The sequence below is a fragment of the Syngnathoides biaculeatus genome, chromosome 13 (assembly GCF_019802595.1).
Source record: "Syngnathoides biaculeatus isolate LvHL_M chromosome 13, ASM1980259v1, whole genome shotgun sequence".
NCBI lineage: Eukaryota > Metazoa > Chordata > Actinopteri > Syngnathiformes > Syngnathidae > Syngnathoides > Syngnathoides biaculeatus.
This window is the reverse complement of record NC_084652.1, coordinates 27403904-27420427: the sequence shown is the minus strand read 5'-3', so window position 1 is coordinate 27420427 and position 16524 is coordinate 27403904. Positions and strand designations below refer to the sequence as shown.

General features: G+C 43.1%; 1 protein-coding gene and 1 pseudogene across 3 annotated transcripts in view; both read right to left on the bottom strand.

The window, feature by feature from the left end:
- The window catches only part of LOC133510964 (uncharacterized), a 29807-nt gene extending 17201 nt beyond the window's left edge, over window positions 1–12606 (bottom strand). For 2 of the 3 annotated variants that reach the window (XM_061839504.1, XM_061839505.1), the window contains exons 1-2: window positions 10844–12606; window positions 9022–9140 (exon numbers count right to left, since the gene is read on the bottom strand). The gene's annotated coding sequence lies outside the window, so the exon portion shown is untranslated. Of the gene's footprint in view, window positions 1–9021; window positions 9141–10843 lie in introns of those variants that run through there. The other variant, XM_061839506.1, reaches the window with a different exon arrangement.
- Window positions 2300–2418, bottom strand: LOC133511619 (5S ribosomal RNA; annotated as a pseudogene).
- Window positions 12607–16524: the final 3918 nt, after the last annotated feature.

The window sequence follows — 16524 nt, the reverse complement described above, 5'->3', positions numbered from 1 at the left end:
TTATTCACTTCAATCTTCTTCTTCTTCTTTTCCTTTCGGCTTGTCCCGTTAGGGGTCGCCACAGCGTGTCATCTTTTCCCATCTTAGCCTATCTTCTGCATCTTCCCCTCCAACCCCAACTGCCCTCATGTCTTCCCTCACCACATCCATAAACCTTCTCTTTGGTCTTCCTCTCGCTCTTTTGCCTGGCAGCTCCATCCTCAGCACCCTTCCACCAATATACTCACTCTCTCGCTCTGAACATGTCCAAACCATCGAAGTCTGCTCTCTCGAATCTTGTCTCCAAAACATCCAACTTTGGCTGTCCCTCTAATGAGCTCATTTCTAATCCTATCCAACCTGCTCACTCCGAGCGAGAACCACAACATCTTCATTTCTGCTACCTCCAGTTCTGCTTCCTGTTGTTTCTTCAGTGCCACTGTCTCTAATCCGTACATCATGGCCGGCCTCACTACTGTTTTGTAAACTTTGGCTTTCATCCGAGCAAAGACTCTTCTGTCACATAACACACCAGACACCTTTCACCAGCTGTTCTAACCTGCTTGGACCCGTTTCTTCACTTCCTTACCACACTCACCATTGCTCTGGATTGTTGACCCTAAATATTTGAAGTCCTCCACCCTCGCTATCTCTTCTCCCTGTAGCCTCACTCTTCCACCTCCACCTTTCTCATTCACGCACATATATTCTGTTTTACTTGAGCTAATCTTCATTCCTCTCCTTTCCAGTGCATGTTTCCATCTTTCTAATTGCTCCTCTGCATGCTCCCTGCTTTCACTGCATATCACAATATCATCTGCGAACATCATGGTCCAAGGGGATTCCAGTCTAACCTCATCTGTATCTGTCAGCCTATCCATTACCACTGCAAACAGGAAGGGGCTCAGAGCTGATCCCTGATGCAGTCCCACCTCCACCTTAAATTCTTCTGTCACACCATTATTCTGCTGCCATCATACATGTCCTGTACTATTTTAACATACTTCTCTGCCACACCAGACCTATGCATGCAGTACCACAGTTCCTCTCTTGGTACTCTGTCATAGACTTTCTCTAGATCCACAAAGACACAATATAGCTCCTTCTGACCTTCTCTGTACTTTTCCACTAGCATCCTCAAGGCAAATAATGCATCTGTGGTACTCTTACTAGGCATGAAACCATACTGTTGCTCGCAGATACTTACTTTTGTCCTGAGTCTAGCTTCCACTACTCTTTCCCATAACTTCCTTGTGTGGCTCATCAACTTTATTCCTCTATAATTCCCACAGCTCTGAACATACCCTTTGTTCTTAAACACCCACTTCCGAGGCGACAAGCTACCCCAGCTGCGGCCGGTAGCGATTCACAAGGCCTGCGGAGGCTATCCTTCAGTGGCTGCCGCATGGAAGCCTTCCGATGAGCACATCGACACATTTAGCAACCCTGATTACACCCACCCCCAACTATTTTTTTTTTTTAGTAGCTGAATACACACTTACCTGTCATTTGGAACCCACGAAGCTCTCGTCCATTGTACCCGTGCAATCCATTTTTCACGACAAACCGGGTGTCTTGCAAACTTATGAAGGGTAAATCCATCCTCCCGAATGTCCAAGCAATGTCCAGCAATGCAACAAGCCGGCATTTTGGCGAACACGAAGGAACAACGAGCTACCTTCCCGGAGGTAAAACTAATAGAAACAAACAAGTCCACTTGAGGGCAATCCTGCCATGTATGTCACTTCCTGCTTCTTCTCGATAATAAATCTCTCGAGGATTTTCATGTCAGGAGTTACAAAAAGCTGTTTCCGTCAAAATCATATTGTGGTGAAAAAACGCATGGGTCCATGTCAGCTGCCCTTTTTTCATTGGTAACATACTAAAAATCATGCATTTCATGACGGTGGCCCTTTAAGGCCTGTACCTCCTATTACATATGTTTGTGTCAATGTACTTTCTATACTTTTATTTTTACTTTTCAATTAATGTCCAAAATATATGTCATAATAATGTTCCTTCAAATTGAAGGGTTTATTTTACATAGAAATTTTGGACGAAGTCCTCCTTTAATATAAGCCAATATCTCTCATAGCTTCGCCCTCTGTCCCAAGACAGAGCCATTTTGGAGGAGTATATTCAATATATTCTCCGATGTTCTAAAGATTCTTATTCTAATATGAGTATATGATTCTTTTCGGCTTGTCCCATAAGGGGTCACTACAGCGTATCATCTCAGATGAACATATTTGTTTGGCACAGTTTTACGCCAATGCCCTTCCGGACACAACACCTCTGCATTTTTTTATCCGGGCAGAGAAGCTTACAACATCTGGTATTCCCAGGCAGTCTTCCATCCAAGTACTAACCAGGGCCAAACCCGCTTAGATTCCGAGATCTGATGAGATCAGGCATTCTCAGGGTAGCGTGGCCGAAAGCCCAGGGGCTGCCTTCATCATAAGGCTTAAATAAGGCTATTTTTTTTTTTTTTTTTTGGTTGCAGACAGATTTGTTTTTTGTTTTGGTCCAATATGGGTCTTTCATCATTTTGGGTTGGGTTGGCCTATGGCGATAGCAATGGCGAATACCCCCTACCCACGCCCCCCGAAAAACTAATTGGATCTATACAAGTCATGTATATGGCCTATTTTGAGTTGAAAATGGTGAATTTTGTTAGAAAGCTTTGCATGTTTGATGCATAGTAAACACTGAGTGTTCTTATCAATCACAGTGTTAAATTGATTCACTTATTTGATGATCTCAAGACTAATCATAATGCCTTTGTAACTGTACAGTTTTGTCAAATTAAAACTTCTTGTTTAAGATAAGCATTGTAAATCTTTGATGTTAAATAGTAAATCACTCAAGGCTAACAAAAAACCCATGAAAAATTGATTTGTTACCCAATAACTAAACGGAAGTAAATGAAACTTCTACCAAACAATATTCATGCAACTTGCGGTACAATTACATCACGATGACAAGTAGCAAACGCTCCCATGTTCTTGCCAAGAATTAGGTTATTTTGCCATTTTTTGGGAGCAGAAATAATGAAGCTGGCTTTGAGTCTGTCCAAGAGTTGTGTCTGGCGTACACTTAAGTGAAATAACATTGAACATAATTGATTGATTAAATTGTATGTGACTATAATTTTCAATCTTTACATCAAAATAGTGTTGTGAAAAGTATTTGCGCTGTCCTGAATTCATTTTTTTTGGTAGTTTTTTTTGCATAACTATCACAGATAAAGGTTTTAAATCATCTAACTTTATTTGTGTGGCACAGTTTTACAACGGATGCCCTTCCTGACGCAACCCCTCTCCATGTAAGCCGGGGAGAGAAGCTTACAGCCCCTGGTATTCCCAGACCGTCTCCCATGCAACTATTAACCAGGGGAAAACCTGCTTAGCTTCCGAGATCTGACGAGATCGGGCGTTCTCAGGGTGGCATGGCGGTTAGCCAATAATAGTGTAATTTGTCAAAAATAATGTGCAAATTTTTCCACCAATATTTTCAAAAGTTAATAGAGTGCATTATATTTAGGTATGGATGTAACTTAAAAAATACAATCACATTGTATAGTTATATACAGGTACATAGAGTGGTAAAAATAGGTATACATACACATTTCAATATGATGTTCAATGTCTTGTGTTACACATTTATATTTATTATGGTAATGAGCGCCCCCAACCCGAACTCTATGACCTCCTCGGGGACCTTGGATTTTACGATCGTCAGCATAGCACGTTGTTGCTCCTGCACCAAAGATCAGAAACGACTGCCCATGAGTTTGTTTTAACTCAAACCAAGACAAAAAATGTCAACTACAACTAGTTGTGCAGCTGCTTTAAAAAGAAATGTCATCACTCGTGCCGATGACGCCACCAACTTGGAAGTAGCGCCGCAGTCCAAAACAACGATAGTTCGCTTCAATGGGTTCTGGTGGGTATAAAAACAACATGAGCTCAAACCACGTAATACGAGCGTCATGGGCACATTTAAAAGAAAACGGGAGCGCACACACAATGGACCTTTCCAACCTGTCAATCACTCGTACAATAATTGCCAATCAGATAGCCACTTTGTTAACCCCTGGCTTGACACGCCCCTCTTGTCATCATGTCCCAAGAGCAATGCTGGTTATCAGTCGCGTGCACTTGGAAAAGTTAATATTATGAACAAAATGATCCTCAGATGGCCTTGGGGATCGTGCAATTCTGATGGAAGATATCCAATCTAGGTTACAAGGGGCCTGGTTGATTAATTTTCCAAAGTCTAAAATACAGTTGACAAAGTGTCTACGATGGATTTAGGCTCGTGGAAGAGCGCACGTACAACTAAGTGTGGACAATATCAACAAACAGAAGACTGCCAACTTTCACTTTGTTAGCGTATCACTGACCTGCTGAATGAAGTGTGTAATGTTTTATGCCGAAGAGTTGGGGGTTAGTGATTCATAAATGCGCAATGTCATGCAAGAGAAATGTCTATTTGCCCATTTGTATCACATTTAGGACAGAGCACCGCGTTCCATTACGAGCCAAGTCAAATGAATTCACCCACTCACTTATAAAGACAACAATATTACTCGTGATCTTTCCAAGTAAAAAGTACTCACCCTGTTTTACATGCGCAGTACGATTCCATTATTTTATCCTGTTGGATTTCAATATGAAGTTTATGAGGCGTCAAGCTTTTTCGCATCGATCGCCAACGTTTCGCTGTAACTCTGACATTGCGCCCTGCTCCGTCCAAAATCTTAATTCCATGTATATATCCTTGTGTGAAATAGTTGAGACGCATTTGGCAAAAAACACCGCAATGTTACCGGGAATACATGATCAAGAATCCACTTCAAACCTGTTCTGTTCAGTCGCCATTTTGGAAGATTGTGGGAGATGGCAACTGTTGCTACGGGGGGGCGGAGCTGAAGATTGCCAGTTGGTCCGCATTCCCAGCAATAAGTCAGACTCGTTTCAGGTGAGAGTTGGACTCCGCCAAGGCTGCCCTTTGTCACCGATTTTGTTCATAATTTTTATGGACAGAATTTCTTGGCGCAGCCAAGGCATAGAGGGTGTCCGGTTTGGTGGCCTCAGCATGGCATCTCTGGTCTTTGCAGATGATGTGGTTCTGTTGGCTTCATCAAGCAGTGATCTCCAGCTCTCACTGGAGCGATTCGCAGCCGAGTGTGAAGCGGCTGGGATGAGAATCAGCACCTCCAAATCTGAGACTATGATCCTCAGTTGGAAAAGGGTGGCATGCCCTCTCCAGGACGGGGATGAGATCCTTCCCCAAGTGGAGTCTTGTTCATAAGTGAGGGAAGAATGGAGCTGGAGATAGACTGGCGGATCGGTGCAGCATCTGCAGTGATGCGGACTTTGTTTCGGTCCGTTGTGGTAAAGAGGGAGCTAAGTCGAAAGGCAAAGCTCTCAATTTACGAGTCAATCTACCTTCCTACCCTCACCTATGGGCATGAGCTGTGGGTCGTGACCGAAAGAACAAGATCCTGGAAACAAGCGGCCAAAATGAGTTTCCTCTGCAGGGTGTCCGGGCTCTCCCTTAGAGATAGGGTGAGATGCTCGGTAATCCGGGAGGGGCTCAGTGCCGAGCCGCAACTCCTCCGCATTGAGAGGACCCAGATGAGGTGGCTGGGGGATCTGATTCGGATGCCTCTTGGATGCCTCCCTGGTGATGTGTTCCGGGCATGTCCCACCAGAAAGAGAACCCGAAGATGATCCAGGACACGTTGGAGAGACTATGTCTCTCGGCTAGCTTGGGAACAACTCGGGATCCCTCTGGAAGAGCTGGAAGAAGTGGCTGGAGAAAGGGAAGTCTGGGTATCCCTGCTGAAGCTACTTCAACTGCGACCCGACCCGGAAAAGCACTAGATAATGGATGGATGGAAGTGGGACAAGGAGAGGACTGACGAAAGCCGGAAGCAATACATTGAGATGCGATGTCGGTCAAAGGTAGAGGTGGCGAAGGCTAAACAAGAGGCATATACACCAGACATGTACACCAGGTCGGATACGAAAGAGGGAGAAAAGGATCTCTACAGTTTGGCCAGACAGAGGGATAGAGATGGGAAGGAAGTAAAGGTGATCAAAGACAGCGATGGAAATATGTTGACTGCTGCCAGTAGTGTGCTCAGTAGATGGAAAGAGTACTTTGAGATGTTAATGAAGAGAATGGAAGAGAAGGTAGTGTTGAAGAGGCAAGCATGAATAACCAGGAAGTTGCAATAATTAGTAAGGGGGAAGTTAGAAAGAGAATGAAAAATGGAAAGACAGTTGGTCCTGATGACATACCAGTGAAGGTATGGAAGCAATTTGGAGAGGTGGCTATGGAGGTTTTGACCAACTAATAGAATATTAGCAGGAGAGAAGATGCCAGAAGGATGGAGGAAAAGTGTGCGAGTCCCCATTTTTCAGAACAAAGGCGATGTTCAGAGCTGTGCAAATTATAGAGGAATAAAGATGATGAGCCACACAATGAAGTTATGGGAAAGAGAAGTAAAGGCTAGACTCAGGACAGAAGTATCTGTGAGCAACAATATGGTTTCATGCCTAGAAAGAGGACCACAGATGCATTATTTGCCTTGAGGATGCTCATAGAAAAGTACAGAGAAGGAGCTACATTGTGTCTTTGTAGACCTAGAGAAAGCCTATGACAGAGTACCAAGATAGGAACTGTGGTATTGCATGCGCAAGTCTGGTGTTGCGGAAAAATATGTATGGGACATGTATGAGGGCAGCAGAACAGCGGTGAGATGTGCCGTTGGTGTGTCAAAAGAATTTAAGGTGGGGGTGGGACTACATCAGGGATCCGCGCTGAGCCCCTTCCGGGAGTAATGGATAGGCTTACAGATGAGGTTACACTGGAAGCCCCTTGGACTATGATGTTCGCAGACATTGTGATCTGCAGTGAAACCAGAGAGCAGGTGGAGGAACAATTAGAAAGATGGAGGCACGCACTGGAAAGGAGAGGAATGAACACTAGCCAAAGTAAAACAGAATATATGTGCATGAATGTGAGGGGCAGAGAAGGAGGAGTGAAGCTCCAGAAAGAAGAGATAGCGAGGGTGGATTACTTCAAATACTTGGGGTCACCAATACCGAGCAATGGAGACTGTGGTCAAGAAGTGAAGAAACGGGTCCAAGCGGGGTGGAACAGTTGGTGGAAGGTGTCTGGTGTTCTATGTGATAGAACAGTCTCCGCTAGGATGAAGTGCAACGTTTATAAAACAGTGGTGAGGCCAGATTAGAGACGGTGGCACGAAAGAAACAACTGGAAGCAGAACTGGAGGGAGCAGAAATGAAGATGCTGAGGTTCTCGCTTGGACTGAGCAGGTTGGATAAGATTAGAAATTATCTTAATAGAGGAACAGCCAATGTTGGATGCTTTGGAGAAAAGGTTAGAGAGAGGAGAAATCGATGGCTTGGACATGTTCAGAGATGAGAGAGTCAGTATATTGGTAGAAGGATGCTGAGGATGGAGCTGACAGGCAAAAGAGCAAGAGGAAGATCAAAAAAAAGGTTGATGGATGTTGTGAGAGAGGACATGAGGACAGTGGGTGTTAGAGAGGAGGATCCACAAGATTGGCTTGGATGGAAAAAGATGACACGCTGTGGCGACCCCTAATGTGACAAGCTGAAAGGAAAAGAAGAAAAGCCAATATCAATGGGCAACTGAGAAATTGCTGCTTCTGTGTGGATGTCGGCAAAACTAATGGTGAAAATCTCCTGAGCAGAACAGTGGAAACCCGACTAGGCCTAATTAAGCACATTGACAAGATCAACACCTCCAGTAGCCTTGGCACTCTAAAAGGAGTACCAGTGAAAATCATTCTCAAAGAAGGCGCTGTGCCACACAGCGTCGCTACGCCATGGTGGGTATCGATTCCACTACACCCTTGGGTCAAAGAGGATGGAGTCGATGGGCGTCATAGAAAAAGTGACTGATCCAACCGAATGGTGTTCGGCGATGGTAATTGTCATGAAAAGGAATGGAATATTAAGAATTTGCATGGACCTGAAAAAATTCAATGAAAATGTGCAACGGGAAAAGTTTATCTTACCTACCTTGGACAACATACTGCCCAAGCTAGCCACGAGTACCGTGTTCTCCAGCCTGGACGCCGAAAGCGGATTCTGGCAAATTCCTCTTGAAGAGAACAGTGCAGGTTTGACCACCTACATCACGCCCCTAGGCAGATACTGTTTTAAGCGGCTACCGTTCAGTATCACATCAGCACCCGAAATCTTTCAGCGAAAGATGTCGGATCTTCTGCATGGGCATGAGGGGACAGTCGTGTACATGGACGACATATTGGTTTTCAGATAAACACAAGAGATACACAACCAGAGGCTAAAACGAGTCATGGAGACCATCGCCGCCGCAGGTCTACGACTCAACAAAGAATGCAAGCATCTCCTTCACACCATGTCAGGACGTTTGTGCTATACAATAGAGGAACGATGCTCCGAGGACATAGTGGATCCGTCAGAGGACACCACTCTACCCAAGAAGTTCACTGATTTGTGACAACACTGAAGCTTATTCCATTGGCTTCTACTACTCAAAGTATTTATTGATGGAAGCTTTGAATCCCAGCTCAGGCAAACAAAGCAAAACAAGTTTAGTTAGAGACAAACATGACTTTGCTGTTGGGGCTGCCAACAGGAGATCATCAACATACATCAGGAGTTTACATCCGTCTGGGAGTTCTAGATCGTGCAGCAATGATTTCAAACATTGATTAAAGATTCCAGGTGAATTTTTGAAGCCTTGTGGCAACCTGGTGTATTGCAAATTGTGTCCCTGATATCTGAATGCAAACAAGTGTCTACACTCGGGTGCGAATGGGACACAGAAGAATCCAATTGCCAAATCAATCGCTGTGAAGTATTTCAAATCAGGTGTGATGGTAGACAACATTCTGTGGGGGTCTGGTACAGGTAACAATGGTGTGGCCGTTACGTTAACGGCTCTAAAATCATGCGCCATACGATAGGTGTTACGATCTGCTTTTAAACTGACCTGAGTGGTGTACACCACGAGGAGGTGGCTGTTTCCAGAATTCCACAAGGCAGTGAGAGTGTCCTCCATCTCCTGGATAGAAGCCGGGAGCCAAGGATATTGAGGTCTGAGATGAGATCCTGGAAAAAAAGTGATTTTACTGTCTGGTGTCTTAGTACAATGTCCAAGATCAAAGGGTCCAGAGGACCAAACTAATTTAGGCAGTTCGTTTAACATTGACTCGGCGTCGTCATGGTCGGAGTAGTCCCGACCGTGTTCTCTAGTTAGGGTCTCTTGTTCTAATATGGTCATATTAGTTGTCGGGGGTGCATCAGGAAATCTGCAGATTTGGAGATCTGTACGTTAGGGAGTGGTGTGTCCTCCCAGTCAGTCATTTGAGTCAGTCGTTTCACCATAGGTCCCAGCTGCCAGGCCTGGTGTCCTGGAGAAGAGCGAGTGAAATATGGGGTACTGACTCTTCCTGCATTTTGAACCATGTCATTTTATCTAGTCTAAGCGAACAGGATGCCGCTACACCCTGTCTTGCTGCATATATATGCGTGTATGTAATATCCCAAGCATCACCTTGTATGCATGCAAAGTTTTTCATGTATACTAGATTGTGGTTGCGGTCGTAACATAGTGTGCAGTGATCTGGATCTAGTGGAGGCAGGTAAGCCCTAAGTGTTTAACCAGGGCTTCCACAACAGAAATTGATGCATGAGACCAGGTTTGAGCTGTGTTTCGGGCCCAATAAATGTCCACAGTTAGAGTTGGTTCACTCATAGGTGTCATAAGCCATTGTCCAGAGTGTCAGACGCTGTCAGCTGCCGGGATTATAAACGAATGGTGGAAGGTCTGTCCAGATTGTCGGTCGGGGTTGAGTCCATTGCAGGGGCAGTTGAGTCCTCGAGAAGCCCATCAATTGCACAGCGTGTTGTAACAATAACGTGCCCGGGAGCGAGATGTTGAGTGAGGAGTGTGTTTCCCCTGTGTCAACGAGAGCGTTAACTTTCTGCCCTGCAACAGAGATGGGGATCATGGCACTTGCATCGCCGGATCCCTGGCTTCCCGGGCAGCCCTAGTGGTACAGTCCAACCTGCTGCTGTCCATCCTACTGCCAAGGTGGGCCGACAAAGCTGTCATTTGTGCCTCTGGCTTGGCCCCCACGGTTGTTGGACCAGCCATCACACCCTCGCATTGGACCTTGAGGTGGAGGAGCTGTAGGACAGTCTTTAATCCAGTGATCAGGAGAAACACAACCAAAACATCCTTGATCACGTTAATATTGTTGCACTCTCCCCCGGCCCCCTCCACGCCTTCCTGCGTATCGACACCTATTACACCGGAACCCAGCTGCCTGTCTAGGTGGTTGTGCCACCCAAAAAATTACATCTGGTATGGTTTTGGACTTTTCCTTCTAATCCGCTTGCTTGTGCTACTTGTAATTTAAGAAGTTGTTTTTGGAGCTTAGCAATTTCATTGTGCTCACCCTGTTGTTGGCTTAAATAAATTTTGAGGTGATGCACTAAGTGTCTAAATCTAGGCTCATCGTCGGACAGGAGGTCAGGGTCAGCTTTAAGAGTGGTCTGTACTGGTTCAGGGAGACTGCAAGGATCACAGTCCTGAACATAGTCTCCTCCGAACCAGACTGTCCAGGGTGAGGTCCAGTCGATTCAGTCCAAAGTTTAGTGCACTTAGCCAACTGCTCAAGTGGGTCCTTTAACATAGGGGAAAGAAATGGGTGCGGCTGTAACAGGATTGGGGAACCTCTCTCTGACAGCTGCAGCCAGACACTTGAAGTGTGCCCTCAATATGGTTCCATTGGGTATGTTAAGCGTACCTGCAGTTGTCTCGATTTCTCGTTGTTCAATACTAGTGCATGATCTGGATGCTGCTTGTCTCCAGTCTCCCATGCAGAGTGTATACCCCTGTAAAGTTTCCACAAAACTAGACAGCCATGCATTACCACCAGAAGAGAGATGAGGCAAACGAGCAGTCAGACAATCAACATCTTTAAGATCAAACGGCTTGTATATTGGACTTACTGGAGCCTCTATCATCGGCATTATTTTAAAGCAAAGCAAATCAAAGCAAAGGAAATTTATTTGTATTGCGCATTTCATACACGAGGTCACTCAATGTGCTTTACATGATTAAAGACATTTGAAAACAAAGAGATAAAACATTTAAAACAGGATAAAAACAATGAAAATATTTAAAAAAGACAATAAAACCGCAAACAGTGCAAGTAATATGATCAAAAAGTGGATATATTCTAAAAAGCATGAGAAAAAAGAAGAGTTTTCAACCTTGTAGCATTTTGTTCGATTGTTATATTATATAATATTATAATGTCCATCCATTTTCTTTACCGGTTATCCTCACGAGGGTCGCGGGGAGTGCTGGAGCATATCCCAGCTGTCAACAAGCAGGAGGCGGGGTACACCCGGAACTGGTTGCCAGCCAATCGCAGGGCACATAGAGACAGACAACAGTCACACTCACAATCACACCTCGGGGCAGTTTAGTTTGTCTAATTCATGTTGCATGTTTTCGGGATGTGTGAGGAAACCGGAGTGCCCGGAGGAAACCCACACAGGCGGGTCCGGGATTGAACCCGGGACCTCAGAACTGTGAGGCCAACGCTTTACCAGCTGACCCACCGTGCCGCCATAATAGAATATATAATAATAATAATAATAATAGTCGTCGTGTTGTTTCCGCCTAGGAGAGGACGCTTCGCGTCAAATCAACAAGATCGTTTTCACCAACCCCCCCTTCAGTGCTTCTCGCTTCCTCCGTGTCTGTGTTTGTGTTGTAGTTACGTGTGATTCAGGGCGCGTGCGTGTCTGCATGTTCGATGTGCCTCCTTCCTCATTTTTGCAGTCCTTCTCTTGCATCCACATATTAAATACACCGTTTCTCAGCCCCATCTTCTTTTCCTCATGGGCTCCATTATCCTTTTTTCTTCGTTGCCATCGCCATCACCGTCATTAAATGTGCATTGCACCTTTCTTAGTCCACCTCTTCAAGTTCTCTCTTACATTTCCTTTTTTCTAATCTAATCTGTCCCTCACATTTTTCACCTGTTTTACATATTCTCTGTCAATTTCCTATTCATATTATATATCATATATTTCCATTGTCAGTTTGTCCCAATCGCAAATTTTACCCAAGTTGTGCTTTTGCCATTATTTTAATGTGTGCTTCTTTTCTTTATCTTGTTTCTTTTTGTCAACATTAGCCATCATTTGCCGCTGAATTTCAATGAGCATTTCATCTTTAGTCGGATTATATTCAGCACATTCATGATCAAATTCACCATTCATGATTATTTAATTTTGTAGTGTCTCTTCTTCGATTAAACCCAACCGAATTCCTATCAACAACAAATTAGACTATACTATTTGTTTTTTCGTATACCAACTTGTGAGGAGGATGCTACCAGCTGGTTTTCTGCGTACAAAGATCAAGGACAGCCATCGCACTCCACAACAGATCCTTGTTAGATTTGCAAATGGACAACCCTTTATCTGTTGCTTAAATGTATAAGGACACATTTAAGCAAATAATGAAAGTGCAATAAAAGTAAAATAGTCTTCAATTTATTCCTTAAAGTTTTAAACATTTAGGAAAACATCTTTAAAGTAATTATTTATTTTGCCAGTTTGTTTCGATTGTTCCTTTAGTGTTGGACACTTGAAGAGTGGAAGGGAGTTTTTCTTGATAGGGTCATGAATTAATCAAGTGCACTCTACCAAAACTGACAGGAGATATTCATCATACTGGCTCTTTCCAAGCTTTTCCACTGTTTTGGTGTGGCATACGGTGTTTGGAATGGGATGGCTAAGATATTAATAACATCCTGCCAGAAGGGTTAGAAGGGTTACATCTCGTGTGCGGCAGATACCCTGGACATTTTTCTCGATTAGTCCTGCAGATAAGCAAAATCTGACACATGAATGAAAAGAAAGAAAACAATATAATAGAACCAGAACATTGTGAATTGAAAACATTTGACCAATGTCTCATTGAAATTCCTGTTTTGAGATCATGTTTATGACTCTATAGGCTCAGAGGGGAAGACTCTACATGTTGCCGACTGTAGAGGGCCCCCCTTTAGGTATTGTATTCCGAATATTCCATAGTTTGTAATTACTCAGATCTTCCCTGATCCGATACGTTTGTTCATAGTGTCATGAAAGAAACCCAAATCTTATAGTGATGATTTTTTTTTAAAAAGTTTTTGGTTTTTTTTCAGTCATTTTCCATTTATAAAGTTTGTCCCCCATTCGCCATCACCTTGCCTTCTTACCATAAAAATTTCTTTGTCCCAATGAACTAAATTTACCGATCAGTCTGTCTGAAGATGTCCAGTATGGAGGCAAATATGTGCCACGAGGATGTATTTTTGTATATATATTTTGACATCATTTTAAAATTCACATTATTTCAACGTGATCACATTTTCAATCTGTATTTCAGTTTAACTTTTCAATGGTAACAAATTTGGCATATATCAAAAAAGTAAACCTTTCGACATTCAAACGCAGCATTTTCAGTCTCCTGAGATACAACTGGCTAAAATTCTGAAATTCAGTGTAACACAGGCAGCGTTACTTCAGTTCACAGACATTAGCAAAGGATGTCAGAACCCAACACCCAGCCAATCCAGTTACGCTTTCTTAGTATGTGATGTCATGATTGTTTTTTTTTTTAAGATATTGAATTTGTTAATTTCACTTGATTCTATTTATCATCATCCGTCAACATTGGATTATTCAGAGATCCTCACTGAAGTTCTGGAGTGAGTTTGCTGCACTGAAAGTAAAGGGGCTGAATAATATTGCACGCCGCACTTTTCAGGTTTGTATTTGTTAAAAAAAGTATAAAATATCCAATAAATTTCCATCCACTTCACAATTTTGTCCCACTTGTTGTTGGTTCTTGACAAAAAAAAAAATTGTATTTTATATCTTTGTTTGAAGCCTGAAATGTGGCGAAAGGTTGAAAACTTCAAGGGGGACGAATACTTTCACAAGACACTGTATATTGCCACGGACAGACTTCTTTTAACCATGTCTTTCATAGCCTCCTCTGCTGTCTTGTGAGGGCATGTCTCTCCCTTGTAAAAACCCCTCATTCTCGTTGGGAAACAAGTTTAAAACCGGAAATTGTTCTCCTTAAATTGCTACCTACACCAAAATCATGAAATTTGGTATGGTGTTCACCCAAAACAAAAAATCAGCTGGAATGGAATCATCCGTTTGTTCACAAGCGGGTCAGAATGTTGCCGTGTATTGATTTTTTTTTTTTTAATGCTCACTCTGTGTGGGGTTGAAGAAAAAGCTGAAAGTGACATATTTTGAAGGCAGCTTCAGCTGCAGGATCGAGTGCATTTACCTCTTGTACAGGCGAGAAATTAGCTGTTTTCTTATGAATTTTTGCCAAAATGCCAGCTCATTGTGTTGCTGGATTTTGCCCGAATGTTCAGGAGGATGGATTCACTCTTTACATGTTTCCCAAAGACCCGATTCGTTGTAAAAAATTGATTGCACAGGTGCAAAGCACAAGAGCTTTGTGGGTTCCAAATGACAGATAGGTGTTTTTAGAGCTAGTAAAAAAAAATAATAGGGTGGGGAGGGACTCATTTGTCTCACAGTTTATAGCAGGGGTCGTGAACCTGTTCGACTGAGAGCGCCATTAATACCAAATATTTTAAAATATAATTTCAAAAAAGCCATGCAATATTTTAAAAACTAAATACAGGTGTATTTGTACATATATGTACAACCAACACTTTTAGAGTACAATAAGTCTGAATTCTTTTAAATAATAGTGAAAAAAAATTATTTCCATTTTAATTATTATTAGAATTGTTTTATCATGCATTTGTTTGTTAGTCTTGCTTTGAATTGTTCTCCTTGTGAGCGGTGTGTGTGACCCAAAATGTGACCCAGCGACGCCTGGAAGGCGATGTCTCCATTCTGACCTTGAGCAGATACTCAACACTGGGAGGCAATGTTGCCACAAGCGGCTACCCCAAAACGCCATAAACATGTCTTAAAAGAATGCCCTGCTTATCTCTTCTGGGTTTATCAGGACACTCTTGCAGCCTTGAAGAAACATGTACCTTATTGTTTATGTTGGTGTAGCCATCTGTTTCAGTATTTTCACTGTGTGAACATGTAACCATGTAACCTTTTGACCTGAGAAAGAAATAAAAAAAAAAAGAAAAAAAAAGTACAATGGTGTGGCAGACCTTGAGCAGATACTCAACGCTGGGAGGCAATGTTCCGCTTCTACCACAAGCGGCTACTCCGAGACGCCATAAACATGTCTTAAAAGAATGCCCTCCTAGTCTCTTGTGGGTTTATCAGGACACTCTTGCAGCCTTGAAGAAACATGTACCTTATTGTTTATGTTGGTGTTGGTGTAGCCATCTGTTTCAGTATTTTCACTGTGTGAACATGTAACCATGTAACCTTTTGACCTGAGAAAGAAATAAAAAAAAAGAAAAAAAAAAGTACAATGGTGTGGCTGACCTTGAGCAGATACTCAACGCTGGGAGGCATTGTTCCGCTTCTACCACAAGCGGCTACTCTGAGACGCCATAAACATGTCTTAAAAGAATGCCCTCCTAATCTCTTGTGGGTTTATCAGGACACTCTTGCAGCCTTGAAGAAACATGTACCTTATTGTTTATGTTGGTGTAGCCATCTGTTTCAGTATTTTCACTGTGTGAACATGTAACCATGTAACCTTTTGACCTGAGAAAGCAATAAAAAAAAAGAAAAAAAAAGTACAATGGTGTGGCTGACTCAGAACATGGTTTGGAGTTGCATCTGGTCAGCCAGACCCATTTCTCCTCATGAGCCGATTAAAGACCTTTTCATTGTCCCTAGTTAATTGCATATTCAGTCCAGCGGTTGGGTGTCAAACCTGACATATTGTTATGATGCAAACGAATGATGATTAAAGTACTCCATCCATCCATTTTCTGAGCATCTTATCCTCACAAGGGTTGCCCGTTGCTGTCCTATCGAAGCAGCAACGGGCAGAAGGCAGGGTACACCTTCAACTGTTTGCCCGACAATCACAGGGCGCATAGAGATACACAGCCGGACTCACAATCACACTTAGGGGGAATTTAGAGTCCCAATTAAAGTTGCATGTTTTTGGGATGTGGGAGGAGTGCCCAGAGAAAACCCACGCAGGCACTGGGAGAACATGCAAACTCCACACCTGCGGGGCCGGGATCGAACCCGGATCCTCAGAACTGTGAAGCCAACGCTTTCCAGCTGCCCCACCGTGCCGCATCAAAAGTACTTCTTACCATTAATGTGACTTCTGGTGCTGCTGATTGCTTGATAGTCTGTTTCATACATCGTCTTCAAGCGGTGTTGAGAATTTCATCCGTTAATCGTGAACATAATTCAACTTTGTCATCTCGATGGTACGAACAGTTATTGCTGACAAAGGCATGTCTTTTTTCCATTTGATTATATTGTCTATATGCGA